We start from the raw sequence: 17673 nt of genomic DNA on the forward strand, positions 1-17673 counted from the left end.
TGACAGCTAATATGTTTATAAAGGTCTCATTATGCAACACGTGTTGTGTCTTGTTCTGCTAATTTCTACTCGTATAACAATCTACACCGTTCTTGGGAACTTGCGTTTGACGCTCTTGTCCGCTCACAGGAGAACATATGACGTCACCGTAGTGTAGTATTACGGCGACCGCACCCCTGGGGTGATTGAAAGCCAAAGTAAAAGTTTAAGCTCCGTCGAAGTGACGTTATCTTAAGTATATACGGCTGTGGCAAAAGTAAAGGGCGTCTTGAGGTACTGAATACCTCTTTTAAGGGCAAGGAAAAAAAACTAACAATGAAAATGTTTTCTTTTTTTTTTACAAATCCACCAGCTGTAGATCCGCATTTCTAACTGTGGGTTTGAAACTGAATACTATAGCATTATGATCACTGTTAATAAGTGATGGTCCAACATTGCAATTAGATATCTGCCCATCCAGTATAACAGAGGTGATAGTTGCATTAATGTTTGATGTTCCATTTAAGGACGAGAATGTGTAAGGTCTGTTTGGTAAATTTTGAACTACTAAATTGTAAGACAATATTAAATCTTACACAGCAGACTCTCTGTTTTCTGAAATTCTGCTGCGGCAAAAAGATGATTTGGCATTTAAATCAGCGCATATAATTAAATTTCCTGGAGCAAATTTTGTGCATATACGATCCAGCTGATGTAAGGACGTTTGAATATCTGCTGACGGAGGCCAATACAGAGAAACTAGACGAAAAGTAATAATTGAAGACGAGATCAAAAGACAAGTTACAGTGTCTGTACACTCTCCTGAGATGGTTGTCACTACTAATTCATGAATGCATATTGCTATTGCAGTTTTAGGAGGGGTTTCTATAGAATGAACAATTCTGAGGGCTAACAGGAATCCCATAACCCTGTGAATCAAGCCCCCTACTTGAGTCGAATAATAAGGTTCTTGAAAACATATAAGATCATAATTATTTTCAATCATCGCCACTCTTACTTCATCCATGACCACTCGTGAAAGCTGGCAGTTTATTTGCAGTATTTTTATACCCTCAAAATTCACACCCACAACATTAGTGTCCGTTTTATTCATTATGAGTGTTTTGGTTTACTAGTTCAACAGCTCGTTTATACTCCAGACAGTTATTATCTCGGATTGAATGCTGACAATCTCTGTTGCGTCTTTTACAATTGAGATCCTGAGGGGGTTCTTCCCTGTGTATGCATTCAGTAAACACATGCCCAACGCCTCCACAGTGGCCACAAGACACGGTCTTATGTGTGCAATTTAAACCTGAATGGCCATAGGCCAGACAGCGGAAACATTTAGTAACCACTGTGAAATGAAGAAATTTATGTGAAGTGAAGCCAAGAAAGATACGATCATTCTGTATTAAGCGTTTAAAAATTTTGGGGGTGAATCCTATTACCCAGTTTGTTATTTTACTTCCAGAGCCTGAATTAAATGTGAACGTTGTGCCTTTTTTAACTTCCTCTTGTTCAAACCCATGATCTTTTAGGTTCTTTAAAAACAAATCTTATAAAATATCCTCCTTTGTATATTCTTTCGGCACATCGTAAATTAAAACCGTGGGGTCTAGTAACCGTGGTTTGTCCATAGACAAACCTGCATTTGTCAGCTGCGTCATTTTGCTAATTTTATTTGCATCCATGGGATTAGTAGTTTCAATTAAGAGACCTTTGTTTCTTAGCAACCTCATATTTTTGATTTTAATATCTCGATGTTCTTTTTTGAACACCTCTGTCACTTTAATTCTAACATCCTGATGTACATCAGGTGGGTGAGGGTGTACACGTTCTTTCTTCCTTCTTCGAGGTTATATCCATACTTGCTGCCGCTGAGCATGGTGGATAGAGGGTTGAGTGCTAGACAGAACCATAGTGGGTCGGTGAAAAATTGTTGCTCCTAGGAAGTTTGCCACTATCGGATTGACCTTGTAGAACTTCAGGGTCTGTTAGCCAGTAATGAGATACGGAGTCGAAAGCCTTGCGGTAATCGATGTAAGGGATGTATAGGTTGCGGTGCTTCTTGAAGGCTTGCTCCATAACTGCGGAATCTATGGTTAATTGCTCCTTGCATCCTTTGCTCCTCCGCTTGCATCCTTTCTGCTTTTCAGCCATTTTGTTCTGACTCTCTAAGTGGTCTGATATCTTCTTAGTTAAGCAGCTGGTCAGGATGTTATACATCGTTGGGAGGCATGTGATTGGCCTGTATTTCGCCTGTATTTCGCCGGCTTTCTTGTGTCTTCATCTTTAGGCTTCAGATATGTGACTCTTTTGTGAGAAACTTCGGGATTGTCTCCGGGTGCCTTATCATTCGAGTGAACTGCTCTGCTAGGTGCTTGTGTGTGTGTGTGTGTGCGCAGGTGAGCTTCTTGTACCAGTAATTGTGGATATTATCAATTCCTGGGGTTCGCCAGTTGTGGGTGTTCCTGATCGACTGTTTTACTTTTTGTTCCCGAATTTCCCACTCTCATATCTCATGTGTGTCCTTTGTTTTCTTTCATCCTACTTCTATCCAGGGTGCTTTGCTGTTAGGTCTTACTTCACTGCTCCAGATATTTCCCCCAGAACTCTTTGATTGTCTTCTTCTCGGGTGGTCCGCTTCCTGCTTTCTCATCTTCATCCAGTTTCCTGTAGAAGGGTCTTTGGTCCTCATCGAAGATTCGGTTGTTTATTTTCCTCTGGGAGCTCTCTTTGTATCGATGTAGTCTCTTGCTGAATGTGAGGAGGTTCTGCTTCAGTGTGTCTAAATATTCTCCTGTTCTCTGATTTATGGTCTCATGTTTGCTGTGCGCGCTGTCTCTCTCGAGGATGCTCTTCACCTTTCCAATCGATTTCTTACTTCTATTACCCTGTTGGTACTGGGTCAACTGACCTATCTTGATTCTTAATTCTTGTATCTTCTGCTGAAGTCTTCTTTCCCAAGCTGGCGGTTTCTTCTGTTTTCGATTCTTCTGCTTTCGATTCTTCGATTCTTTTCCATTAATCCTAGTGGCAGCTGTGACAGCAGATTATACGGCTGTGTGGGTAGCCTTTAGAGGTGCACCATTCTTGTCAATGTAATATGGCATTATTTGCCGATTGAGGTGGTCTGTTACTCTCCACAGGATTTTATTTGGCCTCTGCTTTGGTATCACATGGGTTCTTGTGGGTTCCATTCCTTCGAATTTTGTTAGGGCCTTCTTCCACTCGTTTTCTATTCTGGATAGCATGATTTCGTCTTTTTCCATTTTAGCTACTCTGCGTTTTATTTTTCTTGCAGTTCCTCCTCTGGTTCCATATTGAGTATATTCTATGTACCAGATCGCTGACATCCTGCTTGATTTTTTCCAAGATGGCAGGAGCTATTAGGTTCTTTGTGACTATTGTCCTTCTGTGGTCTGCTAATCGCTGTTCGGTGGCTTGAATATCCGGGTATCGTTCTAACCACTTGGTATGTAGTCGCGATCTGTACATTGTCAAATCGGTCTCTAGACTGGTTATTTCATAGCATGCTCACATGATGTAGGTATTCATTTCAATAATCCACTTCATGCGTTGGCATTTTCTTCCTTCCTGGCTGGTCACTAGCGCAGTTGCGCAGGAAACACTTCCAGTTGGTGAGGCTGGTTGGTCTTGCTGTTCTCTTGTGGTAGCCTTGTGGTAGAATTTTTAGTTATTTCGATCGCTAGATGGTTGCACTTATTTTTTTATTTTTATTAAATTAAATATAAACTACTTCTCTTGTGGTAGAAGAAGAAGAAGAAGAAGCCTTATGGGGGACAGCGCCACTTACTTCACTGTCTTGCTGTGCATGATCAGAATTTCCAGAATTGCAAAAGTCTAACTGTGGAAGAAGTTTCAAATCATTGTTACCTTGGGTTATGGATTGACTACAGTCTTAGTTGGGCAATGCATAGAACAAATTTGTAGAAAAAAATGAGATTTTATGTGTACTTTTTTATTACATTAAGAATAAGTTAAATCTAAGAACAAAAGTTACCTTATATTATTGGACTCCCAACTCAATTATTTGGTAAATGTATGTGCACGAGCAAATATAACTGAAATAAGGGTAATAAACAACTTAATTAACAGGACAAATAAGAGAAGGTAGTTTTTGTTGAGATATAAAATACTTTATCCAGTTCAAAAAGTGATGTTAAATTTAATCTTGAAAAATCATAACACTATTTTTGAAGAGTCGAAACTGCATAGAAATGTCTCACATAATTTAAGGAACCCAAAAGCAATTGTTTTGCCTCACCCTAAATAGATTATTTATTTAGTACCTAGGGTACTAAATAGATTTGGAGATAAGCATACAATGAATATAATAAACAACAAAAAGTAGTTGAGACTGGGGTACTAACCGACTTCGGCTCTATGAATTTTGCTGTCGATTTTCGATCCTGCTGCCGCCGAGGTCGCCAGTTTTGCGGTCTTGGTTTCAAGCATGTGCCAGCGAGGTGAGTCGAGGTTTAGGCTTAGCTGTCGAGTCGGGAGGAAAAAATTTTTAGTTATTTCGATCGCTAGATGGTTGCACTTATTTTTTTTATTTTTATTAAATTAAATATAAATTTTATTTTAGCAATGCTCAAACCCATGTCATCGTTACTACCAGTCTGGTGCTTATCCCCACGGTTACCCTTTCATTTGTAAGAATATGTGTACATGGTTAGTTAACAGTGTGTGTGAGTGTGACGTCAAGAGCTCTGTATTTGCATACGAGATTTGTTCTGATTGGAGGGGATATGAACCAGTGTGCTGATTGTTTGTGGGGATATAAACCGAGTACAGCTCTATGAGTTTGCCGATGATTTCTGGTCGGTCTGTTTTTGCTGAGTTGATTTTCAAGCTAGCGTCGGAGGGTGCGCAATGAATTGTGGGTTCGTGTGCGCACACACACACACACAAACACAAGAAAATTGAAAATCGAACAGCAGACATATTGCCTTCTTCCCCAAGATCTGAAACAAAGGAATTGGGGGGGAAAATGTGGACGCTGTAGACTACGACTAACATATGGGTACCTGGGGCCACAACAGTTCACACACCGAGATTGCCATGACAACAGAAACATCGGAAAACCCGATAATGTGCCTCTACTAATGCTAAAGTGAAGATGTGCTTCTTTGTTATAGGCTCCTGTAAACTTTTCGGAAATAGTAAATTTTCTAGCCTTTTCTGCTGATAATTGCATTAGCATTAGTTGAGGTATATGATGCAAGAAAGCAAGCTTATACAGCATGAGCCACAAAAATAAAATTAAAAAATCTTCCTATTTCAACCATCCAGTCACTCCAGTTGTTTTTCTATTTCAGACGTAAATCTAGTTAAGCAACTAACTTCCACAACAACAGATGGAATTCTGTTCCAGAAATCAACTACCCGTTGGGTAAAAGCAAATTTTCGCACATCTATTCTAAAACTGTCTTTACTCAATTTGAATTTATTCCCCATCAGGCACGTAATCTGAGCTAGCGAAAGAATCCCATTAGTATTGAGCACGCTCAAACCATTCAAGGCTTTAAACACCTCAATCAGATCACATCGTAGGGGCCTAGTCACCATATGCTGCACTTGCAGGTCCTAAGTCTTTCTTTATAAGCGCACCCCTTTTTTCCTCTCGCCAATATTGTTGCCCTTCTCTGTACTCGTTCTAGCAACTCTACATCCTTACTAAAATGAGGCCTCCAGATCTGCATACAGTACTCAATGTATGGTCTGACCATTGCCTTATAAAAAGGGATAATCACTTCCTTGGCTCTGCTAGCCAAATTCCATGATCAACACTGACAGCCCTTCTGCACTGCTCATAGAATTTCTTATCCGATTGCACAATTTCCCCCAGATCTTTTTTATTCTCCACCTTCCTGAGTTTAGTACCACAGAGTTGGTACGTTTCTCTTGGGTTACTGCTACCCATATGCAGTACTTCGCATTTGTCAATTTTAAACTTCAGTTGTCACTTCTCAGCCCAACTGCCTAACTTTTGTAGATCCAGTTGCAATAGCATACCGTCTTTAGAGTCATTAGCAAACCTGTCAACCTTTGTATCATCTGCAAACTTGGACATTAAGACTGATATACCTTCGTCGATATCATTGATAAATACACAAAACGAAAATGGGTCCAGTACCGAACTCTAGGGGACTCCGCTAATAACCTTATTCCACGTTGAGCAGTGACCATTTATTACCAATCTCTGCCGTCTTCCACTCAACGATCCTTTTATCCATTGCAGTAACTTGCCCATAATGCCAGAAAGTTCCAATTTGTACAGCAGTCTTCCATGGGCAACAGTATCAAAATCTTTCCTGAAAAACAACTATATGATGATCAAAATTATTTTTAGCCTCTAGTATCTTTGTGACTACATCGTAGTATACAATCAACTTTGTCAGATAAAACTTCCCCTTAACAAACCCATACTGTGTCTGTATTGCTGGTGTCATATCTAGGTGATCCTCTGTCACCTCTTTAACAGTGACTCCATTATTTACCCCGGAGCAGAAGCTAAATTAACAGGTCTACTATAATTATTTGAGTCATTCTTTGAACCACCCTTTGTGAATTGGTGATACATTTGCACACGTCCAGTCCATGGGGACCTCCCCTGAGTCCAAGGAAGCTTTCATATCTATGGCTAAGGGTTTGCTTACTTCCTTTGCTGCCTCCGTTAATATAACTGGATAGATCCCGTCCACCACTTGTGCGTTCCTTACTTTTAACTTCAACAATTTCTCCTCCACTTTGCTCTGAGTAATTACAAAATAACTTATCTCCCTATTAGCGTTTGATAAACTTCTGGCACTCCCCTCTTTGAATGACTCCTTGTGTGTGAAAGTATATGCAAAATACTCATTCAGTTTATTAGGTACCTGAACATGATCATCAATAGTGAACTCATCTACGTTAAGTTGTCCAATCTGATTCATTCCTTTCCTTCTAGAGTTTACATAGGTAAAGAATTCTTTGCTATTTTCCTTTGCATCCTTTGCCAAAGATTTCTTGTAATTTGCCTTCGCCTGCCTAACGTCCTTTGTGATTTGATTACAGACTAGTTTATACCTGGCATAGGTTTCCGTGTCACATTATACTTTATATCCATCTCATACGTTCTCCTTCTCTGCCACATGTCTCATTCGTTCATCTGACATCCATTTAGGCCTAAACCTTGAACAGTATTTCTTATTTGGTATGAAAAGCCTAGTAATAGGAGCAGCCAAGTAAAATAAGTTCAACCGGTAGTGAGTTCAGCGTGGAGAGACTTCACGTCTGAGAAATTAAACATGAGTTCTATGAGATTGTCCAATACATGCTCTTGCAAGAACAATTTTTTCTTTTCTTACTTTTCTGGTAGATGGATCTTAATTTTTAAAAGTTTTCTGTTACTATGACCTCACCATAAATTTTTTCCATTTGGAGTAGTAGACTTTTCCTATACTTGTTTTATTGTCTTCTTTGACACAATCTCTCTCTCTCTCTTTTTTTTTTTTTTTTTTTTTCTGGTGGAGCATAAGCATCAGGCTTCCTTGCGCCCTATTGCTAATAACAATAATAACCAGGGTGCTTTGCTCGCCAACCGCCGCGCACGCTTTACTACCTAAAATGTAGTGGTATGATGGAGTTAGTCATACCTGTACATTTATTATGCATTAGTATTTAAAAATATGCGGTCTTTTATTCGAGATATCGTTTTGTGCAACCTCCGACCTGGGAGTTTCACACAGCGTATCTGTATACGAATAAAAGACCCCATATCCGAAGAAGCCAGCTGTGGGGTGGTGTACGAAATCATATGCCCGGACTGTGGGGTGTGTTATGTGGGTGAGACGGGGTGGCGATGGAAAGACCGGCTGGGGGAGCATGTAAACGCAATAAAGTCGGCAAATTATGGGAAGTCTGCTGTGGCTGAACATTTCTGGGAGAAACAACATCAAATTTCCCCGGAGGATGCTGTCATTCCAGATCATGCACAGGGGTTCTGGGACCGTAAATGGCTTGAGAGTTTACGTATTGGGGCAGCTAGCAATACTATTAATAGGAATAGAGGTGTACGTCTACACCCCCTCCTGGAAACCGTCGTCCTTGGACTTGATGAACGGTTTCAGCTAGCGCGTCCCGAGCCATTTCCGTTCCCGGGGCGCAAATGGAAAGTTCCAAACGCGGAACCATGTGATTGTGCCGTGGACAATCTAATGTATTTAAGGATGTGCAGCACAGTAGACATATGCTGCTGAGGAAGAAGACTGCTGCCTCCGAAAGCTACAGAAAAAAATTTTATCGCTTTTAATTTCCAGGTTTTTAGTATATTTTATCAGTGTTATTTGTATATTTTTAATTTTTATTGTAAATATATATACTATACTTATTTTATTGTAAATAAAGCGTTCAGTTACAGTATTTAATTTATTTATCTTCTGGCTGGTGTGAAGCTTAATCATCAACATGGTTTGTCCCAGCCTTGTAGGCCTATTTAGAGAAATACGCAGTATTCTCCAGTAACACCACTTTTCAAATGTCTCAATTTTCTTCCTATCAACACTTTTCAGATTCCATTCTTTATATCATGAAAACTATCTTTCCAAAAACTCTTCTTTCTTGATGGATGTCACGAACAAAACTCGCTGATTCAGATAGTATAAAAATATTGGAGCAGATTCATGAGAAACCATTCATTTTGTTCACTTTTGCAGGAGCACAAACACAGCACAACCACAACCATTCGCGCAAGAGCAATAAATATCAATGTAACATGTCCATGCGAGTTTCTGACAGACCTCTACTACGTGTATATAGATTAATTAATTTTTATTTATTATTGTTTCTTCTAAGGTAAAACCTAATTTTTACTGGATTACATTGAAATTTAAATTTACGTAATTTCAGTAATTAAAAATTAAAAGAAGAAATTTCCATTAAATACAAAATGTGTGAAAAACGCAATCAAACAACGTCAAATAGATTTCTTGATAAAAAAAAACTGAAAATTGTGCAAGAAAATGTACAACCATGAGGAAATGATAACAACATGACCTCTTCTTTTCCATCAAGATCTAAAGAGGAGAGAAACAGTGACACAGAATTAAAATTTAATTGGCCCAACGTTTGAAATGCTGACATGTGGACTGAGAAGAAAAGAAGCATATCCTTGGCTTACAAGCGATGGCAGAAAATTAGGATGTTTAACTTTTTGCTGCTGTAAAAACATTAGGGCCAGCAAAAACGCAGGGAGTTAACAGTTCAAAGGAATGGAGTTTGGTAATGGTATCATCTTATGGCAAAGATAGAATTGCACAATTGACATCTTTTCGCAAGAAAATTTATGAACATTCAAAATGTATTTCACATATACAAGCTGAAAAAATCTGGCAAGCTGCAAATGAACGACATTTGGAAGCGGTAATTGATGAAATAAATGACACGGAAATTTCTAGCACCTGTAAGGTTTTTAGAACTGCATATTATATTGCGAAACATGATCGACCATATTCTGACCATTTTGAGTTGTTACAACTTCCAGAATTGAAGAGCACTGTTATTGCTCACGGCTTGCATTAAAGATTAACTGCTACTAATATAATACAACATGTCGCAAGGCAAATGAAATTAAAATTGTGCCAACAAATTGTGGTCATACGTGTAAACTTATCAACTCTCATTGATGAGCCTACCACTCTAAGCAAGAAATCTACTCTGATTATTTACTTAAAATGTGAAACCAATAAAATGACTTACTTGTTTCTTGATTGAATCGAATTGCCATATCAAACAGCCTTCACAATAACAGAGGGTCTCTTAAAATGTCTTGAAAAATACGGATTTTGACAATAATTATTTAAAACTCTATTTAATTACTTTTACAAGCAAGTGGTATGTTGGGGAGAAAATCTGGAGTTGGAAATAAATTATTAGAAAAATATCCAAATTTGATCATATGGCATTGTTTCAACCAGTGGCCATCAACTTGGTCCCTACCGCCCACTATTGGGCGATTCAAACTTTCATGGTGGGCAGTGGGAATTTTATCCGTTGTTACAAATTTTGTTCTTCCTCCCTATATTGAATACATTGCTAACAACTTCACACGTTTGACTTTTTAAAATATGCTTTTGCAATTTACGTTTGAATTACATCTCTAAACTTTGAATATAGATAATAATTCACCACACTTCTCGAAGTATACTCGTGAACAAGGGAGCAACGAATAAGCTCCTTAGCTGAAGGCATGAGTTTAGTAGTAGTAGTGGCATGTGATGCAAGAAAGCAAATGTATGAACTTATGCAGCATCAGCCAAAAAAAAAAAAAAAAAAAATCACACCATTCCCTCCAATTGCCTGTCCAGTTCCTACTTAAATTTATTCAACATATCAACTTCCACAACGACAGATAGAAGTTTGTTCCAGCAATTAACCACCCGCTGGCTAAAGGCAAATTTCCGCACATCTATTCTACATCTGTCCTTTCTTAATTTGAATTTATGGCCCCTTAGGTTCGTAATCTGAACAAGTGGAAGGATCCCATCAGAATTCAGCGTGCTCAACCCATTCAAGGCCTTATACACCTCAATCAGATCACCGCGAAGGTGTCTAGTCTCCAGCCACTGCAATTGGCAGAACTTAAACCTCTCTTGATAAGAGGATCCCTTCATTCCCCTCACCAATCTTGTTGCCCTTCTCTGTACACGCTCAAGTAAATCTACATCCTTCCTAAAATGTGGCCTCCAGACCTGTACGCAGTACTCAAGGCGTGGCCTGACCATTGCCTTATATAGAGGGATAATCACCTCCTTTTCCCTGTTAGCAAAATTCCTATATATTTTATTGACAAAACCCCTTGACCTGCCCTGGCAGCCTGTCTGCATTGCTCAGAAAACTTCATATCTGCCTGCACAATTACTCCCAGGTCTTTTTCATTTTCTACCACCTTAAGTGTAGTACCACACAGTTGGTACGTTTCTCTGGGGTTACTTCTACCCATATGCAGTACTTTGCATTTGTCAAGGTTAAACTTCAGTTGCCACTTCTTAGCCCATCTGCCCAAATTATCTAGATCCTGTTGCAGTAGCACACTTCCATTACTGTCATTAACAACCCTGCCAACTTTGTATCACTGCAAACTTCGACATTAAGCCTGATATACCTTCATCAATATCATTGATAAATATACAAAACAACAGTGGACCTAACACCGAACCCTGTGGGACTCCACTTATAACATTAGTCCAAGAAGAGCAGCACCCATTGATTACCATCCTCTGTCTTCTCGCACTTAACCATCCTTTTATCCATTGTAGCAACTTACCCTTAATGCCATTTTGCTCCAATTTGTACAATAGTCTTCCATGCGCAACAGTGTCAAAAGCTTTTCTGAAATCCAAATATATGATATCAAAATTATTTTTTGCATCCAGTTCCTTTGTAACCACATCATACTATCCTATCAAATTTGTCTGACCAGTCTTTCCCTTAACAAACCCATGCTGTGTCTGAATTATTGCTGCAGTCCTGTCTAGATGATCCTGCAATGCATGTTTAACCGGCGACTCCATTATTTTACCCGGAACAGAAGTTAAACTAACTGGTATGTAATTACTCGTATCACCCTTCGATCCCGCGTTGTGAATTGGGGATACATTTGCACAGCTCCAGTCCGTGGGAACCTCCCCTGAGTCCAAGGATGCTGTCATAATTATGGCTAAGGTTTTCCTTAGTTGCTTTGCCGCCTCCTTTAATATAACTGGATAGATCCCATCCACCCCAGGTGCTTTTCGTACGTTTAACTTCAACAATTTCTCTTCCACTTTGCTCTCAGTTATTACAAAATCATTAAGTATCCTGCTACAATTTGATAATCTTCTGCCATTTTCAAACCTTAATAATTCCTCACGTGTGAATGTATATGCAAAATACTCATTCAGTACGCATTACAAGGGTAAGGCTTATCACCAGCCATCACTCAGTCTTCGAGCTGTACCTCTTTCATGGTGGGCGGCAGTAAGTGGTTAGATTTGTGAGAGTAAGCACGCGTCCACGGCTTGGAACGAGTTGATAAATTATGCAACAATTTGGGAACCCATGTCTCAAAAAAAATTGAATTACTGCGGCACCGGTGGGCGGTAAAGAAATTTTACAATCAACAAAGATACAAAAGTGGGCGGTAGGTATTAAAAGGTTGACGATGCCTAGTTTAAACCATGGGCTTGAATTATCAGTTGGAGTTGCAATATCAGAAGATCATGGAATGGGGCCAGTGTTATGTTCGTTAGAAATAAATTATTAGAAAAATATCCAAATTTCATCATATGGCATTGTTTAAATAATCGTCTTGAGTTATCAGTTGGAGATGCGATATCAGAAGTTCATTGAATTAACCATTTTCAAACATTTATGGACTAGGTGTACACTTTGTATAGTCAATCTCCAAAAAACCAGAGAGAAACAGAAACATGCGCTAACAGCATCGGTAATTTAAATTCAGACATAGTAATAGTAATTGTGGCATGTGACGCAAGAAAGAGGAGTATGAGCTTATGTAGCATCAGCCAAAATGTTCACACAACCAACACAACCATTCCCTCTAAATGTTTGTCCAGTTCTTCCTTAAATTTATTTAACTTATCAACTTCCACAGCGACAGATGGAAGTTTATTCCAGCAATTAACCACCCGCTGGCCAAAGGCAAATTTCGGCATGTCTATTCTACAGCTGTCTTTTCTCAATTTGAATTTAGGCCCTCTTATGTGCGTGATCTGCAGAAGTGGAAGGATCCCATCAGAATTGAGCGTGCTCAACCCATTCAAGGCCTTATACACCTTAATCAGATCACGGAGGTGCCTAGCCTCCAGCCCCTGCAATTTGCAGAACTTAAGCCTCTTTTGGTAAGAGGATCCCTTCATTCCCCTCACCAATCTTGTTGCCCTTCTCTGTACAATCTCAAGCATATCTACATCCTTCCTAAAGTGAGGCCTCCAGACCTGGACGCAGTACTCAAGGCGTGGCCTTACCATTGCCTTATACAGAGGGACAATCACCTCCTTTTCCCTGCTAGCAAAATTCCTGTATATCATTGAAAAAACCCCATGACCTTCTCTTAGAACCTGTCTGCATTGTTCAGAAAACTTCATATCGGACTGCACAACGAGCTCTGGCAACCTTCCTATCTCTTCCCTCATGCAGTATGATTGATGGTTTTTGGGGTTATGATTGCCATCATGGCAAGATTCAATTTTACTTATATTTTGAGAGTAGAGTAGAGCTCTAAAACGGTGTTGGCAGTCTGGCTACTAAATAGTCCACCGGACCAAACATATTGGTTATGCTCTAGAAGGCTTCCAGAGCAGCTAGTGTATAATCTCGCTCCTCTACTCTTCCAGATAATGACTGGAGGGAGTCTGACTAGAGTGTATGCAGGGGCATTGTCAAGGCCATGTTTACACTCTACCCAGCCTGCCATTGTCAAGGCCATGTTTACACTCTACCCAGCCTGCCATTGTCAAGGCCATGTTTACACTCTACTCAGTTCCTCATGGATTATAACAATCCATGAATACACCATGGATTGTTAAATTAATAGAACAAACTTATCTGCAAAAAGATCTAAACCTCCCAAACACTTCCTCATTAATTTCAGAAATATATGTTGCCTCAGTTCATATCTCAATGACCATTTCCACATACAACCTTCTAAACCTCATGTACTTTTTCCTGACAGTATCGCAGTCGTTGGTTAATTTAACTGCTGCTCATCTCAGTTGTCCTACTTATTTGCTGTATGAATCCTTTCACTGTGTCTATGTCTGTTCTGATATTCACTTTCATAGACATAGTAATTTGAAATCTTTTCTGGCTTAAAATCTCTTTACCATATTCTGTCATTCATTTGTTGCCTCTATAGTTCTACCAACCCCACTAGTCGCTTGGAACTCTGTGAAACTTGACTTTCTCCATTCCTGACAGTGAGATAATTTTCTTTGGTGATTTTAATGATCACAACTCCAGCTGGCCTCTATTTTCTAGTCACACAGACCCAGCTGGTCGAGATGCTGAAACCTTTACAATTACTAATGATTTCGCACAGCTTGGTCATTTACTTACCGGAATATCAGACAGTTCAAACCACCTAGCCAATATGCTTGATGTTTTTCTTACAAGCAACCCTTCTAAGTACTCAGTTGAGGTGATTAATTTTTCAAATCTTCTGATGTCAAATAGTAGTGAAATTATTATTGTTGGGATAAAATCCTTAATTCCACATTAAAACTCATCCTTCATCTAAACCTGGGTTTTCCAATAAATGTGCTAAGGCTATTCAAGATAGGAATTTTGTAGTAGTAGTAGTGGCATGTGATGCAAGAAAGCAAGTGAATGAGCTTATGCAGCATCAGCCAGAAAAAAAAAAAGAAATCACACCATTCCCTCCAAATACCTGTCCAGTTCCTCCTTAAATTTATTTAAGCTATCAACTTCCATCACGACAGATGGAAGTTTGTTCCAGCAATTAACCACCCGCTGGCTAAAGGGAAATTTTCGCACATCAATTCTACATCTGTCCTTTCGTAATTTGAATTTATGCCCCCTTAGGTTCGTAATCTGAACAAGTGGAAGGATCCCATCAGAATTCAGAGTGCTCAATCCATTCAAGGCCTTATACACCTCAATCAGATCACCGCGCAGGTGCCTAGTCTCCAGCCACTGCAGTTTGCAGAACTTAAGCCTCTCTAGGTGAGAGGATCTCTTCATTCTCCTCACCAATCTTGTTGCCCTTCCCTGTACACGGTCAAGCAAATCTACATCCTTCCTAAAATGAGACCTCCCAACCTGTACGCAGTACTCAAATCGTGGCCTGACCATTGCCTTATACAGAGGGACAATCACCTCCTTTTTTCTGCTATCAAAATTCCTATATATCATTGATGAAACCCCATGACCTGCCCTGGCAGCCTGGCTGCATTGCTCAGAAAACTTCATATCTGACTGCACAATTACTCCCAGGTCTTTTTCATATTCTACCACCTTAAGTGTAGTACAGTACCACACATTTGGTACATTTCTCTCGGGTTACTTCTACACATATGCAGTACTTTTTTCATTTGTCAAGGTTAAATTTCAGTTGTTACTTCTTAGCCCATCTGCCCAAATTATGTAAATCCTGTTGCAGTAGCACACTGCCATTACTGTCATTAACAACCCTGCCAACCTTTGTATCATCTGCAAACTTTGACACCCAACACCGAATCCTGTGGGACTCCACTAATAACGTTAGTAAACGAAGAGCAGCACACATTGATTATCACTCTCTGTCTTCTCCCACTTAACCTTCCTTTTATCCATTGTAGCAACTTACCCTTAATACCATTCTGCTGCAATTTATACAATAGTCTTCCATGCGCACAGTGCCAAAATATTTCCTGAAATCCAAATTATTTTTTTGCATCCAGTTCCTTTGTAACCACATCATTATAACCAATCAGATTTGTCAGACAAGACTTACCCTTAAGAAGCATGTGCTATGTCTGAATTATTGCTGCAGTCTTGTCTAGATGATCCTGCAATGCATCTTTAACCAGTGACTCCATTATTTTACCAGGAACAGACCAGTTAAACTAACTGGTCCGTAATTAATCCTGTCACCCTTCGATCGCCCTTTGTGAATTCGGGATAAATTTGCACTTCTGCAGTCCGTGGGAACCTCTCCTGAGTCCAAGGATGCTCTCATAATTATGGTAAAGGGTTTGCTTAGTTGCCTCCTTTAGTATAACTGGATATATCTCATCCAACCTATGGGATGGATGGGATCTCAGAAGCCTATGGCAGATATAAGTTAATCTGTAATCAGGTCACAAAGGAGGTTCGGCAGGCGAAGGCAGATTACGAGAAATCCTTGGCAAAAGATGCTAAGAAAAACAGCAAGGATTTCTTTATTTATATAAACTCTAAAAGGACGGGATGAATCTGATTGGTCCACTTGACATCGATGGTTCGACTGTTGATAATCCTGCTCAGATAGCAAACAAACTGAATGAGTATTTTGCATCTACATTCACAAGTGAGGAATTATTAAGGTTTCAAGATCGCAGAAGGTTGTCAAATTGTAGCAGAATACTTAATGATTTTGTAATAACTGAGAGCAAAGTGGAAGAGAAACTGTTGAAGTTAAACATAAGAAAAGCACCTGGGGTGGATGGGATCTATCCAGTTATATTAAAGGAGGCGGCAAAGCAACTAAGGAAAACCTTAGCCATAATTATGACAGCATCCTTGGACTCAGGGGAGGTTCCCACGGACTGGAGATGTGCAAATGTATCTATCCCCAATTCACAAAGGAGGATCAAAGGTCGACAGAAGGAATTATAGACCTGTCAGTTTAACTTCTGTTCCTGGAAAATTAATGGAGGCACTGGTTAAAGAAGCACTGCAGGATCATCTAGACAAGACTTCAGTTATAGCTCAGAAACAGCATGGTTTTGTTAAGGGGAAGTCTTGCCTGACCAATTTGATTGGATACTATGATGCAGTCACAAAAGAACCGGATGCAGCGAATAACTTTGATATTATATACTTGGATCTTAGAAAGGCTTTGGATACTGTTGCACATGGAAGACTGCTGCACAAATTGGGGCAGTGTGGCATTGGAGGCAAATTGCTGCTATGGATAAAGGGATGGTTGAGGGGGAGAAGACAGAGAGTGGTAATCAATGGACACTGCTCATTGTGGACTAATGTTATTAGTGGAGTCCCTCAGGGTTTAGTGTTTGGTCCATTGTTGTTTTCTGTATTTATAAATGATATTGATGATGGTATATCAAGCTTAATGTCCAAGTTTGCAGATGATACAAAGGTTGGCAGGGTTGTTAATGACAGTAATGGCAGTGTGCTACTGCAACAGGATCTACATAATTGGGGCAGATGGGCTAAGAAGTTGCAACTGAAGTTTAACCTTGACAAATGCAAAGTACTGCATATGGGTAGAAGCAACCCCAGGGAAACGTACCAACTGTGTGGTACTACACTTAAGGTGGTAGAAAATGAAAAAGACCTGGGAGTAATTGTGCAGGCAGATATGAAGTTTTCTGAGCAATGCAGACAGGCTGCCAGGGCAGGTCATTGGGTTTTGTCAATGATATATAGGAATTTTGCTAGCAGGGAAAAGGAGGTGATTGCCCCTCTGTATAAGGCAATGGTCAGGCCACGCCTTGAGTACTGCATACAGGTCTGGAGGCCTCATTTTAGGAAGGATGTAGATTTACTTGAGCGTGTACAGAGAAGGGCAACAAGATTGGTGAGGGGAATGAAGGGATCCTCTTATCAAGAGAGACTTAAGTTCTGCAAATTGCAGTGGCTGGAGACTAGGCACCTGCGCGGTGATCTGATTGAGGTGTATAAGGCCTTGAATGGGTTGAGCACGCTGAATTCTGATGGGATCCTTCCACTTGTTCAGATTACGAACCTAAGGGGCCATAAATTCAAATTAAGAAAGGACAGATGTAGAATAGATGTGCGGAAATTTCCCTTTAGCCAGCGGGTGGTTAATTGCTGGAACAAACTTCCATCTGTCGTTGTGGAAGTTGATAGGTTGAATAAATTTAAGGAGGAAGTGGACAGGCATTTGGAGGGAATGGTGTGATTTTTTTTTTTGGCTGATGCTGCATAAGCTCATACATT

This window comes from Mastigoproctus giganteus, chromosome 11, assembly GCF_048544385.1.
Source record: "Mastigoproctus giganteus isolate SK-2022 chromosome 11, ASM4854438v1, whole genome shotgun sequence".
Classification (NCBI taxonomy): Eukaryota; Metazoa; Arthropoda; class Arachnida; order Uropygi; family Thelyphonidae; genus Mastigoproctus; species Mastigoproctus giganteus.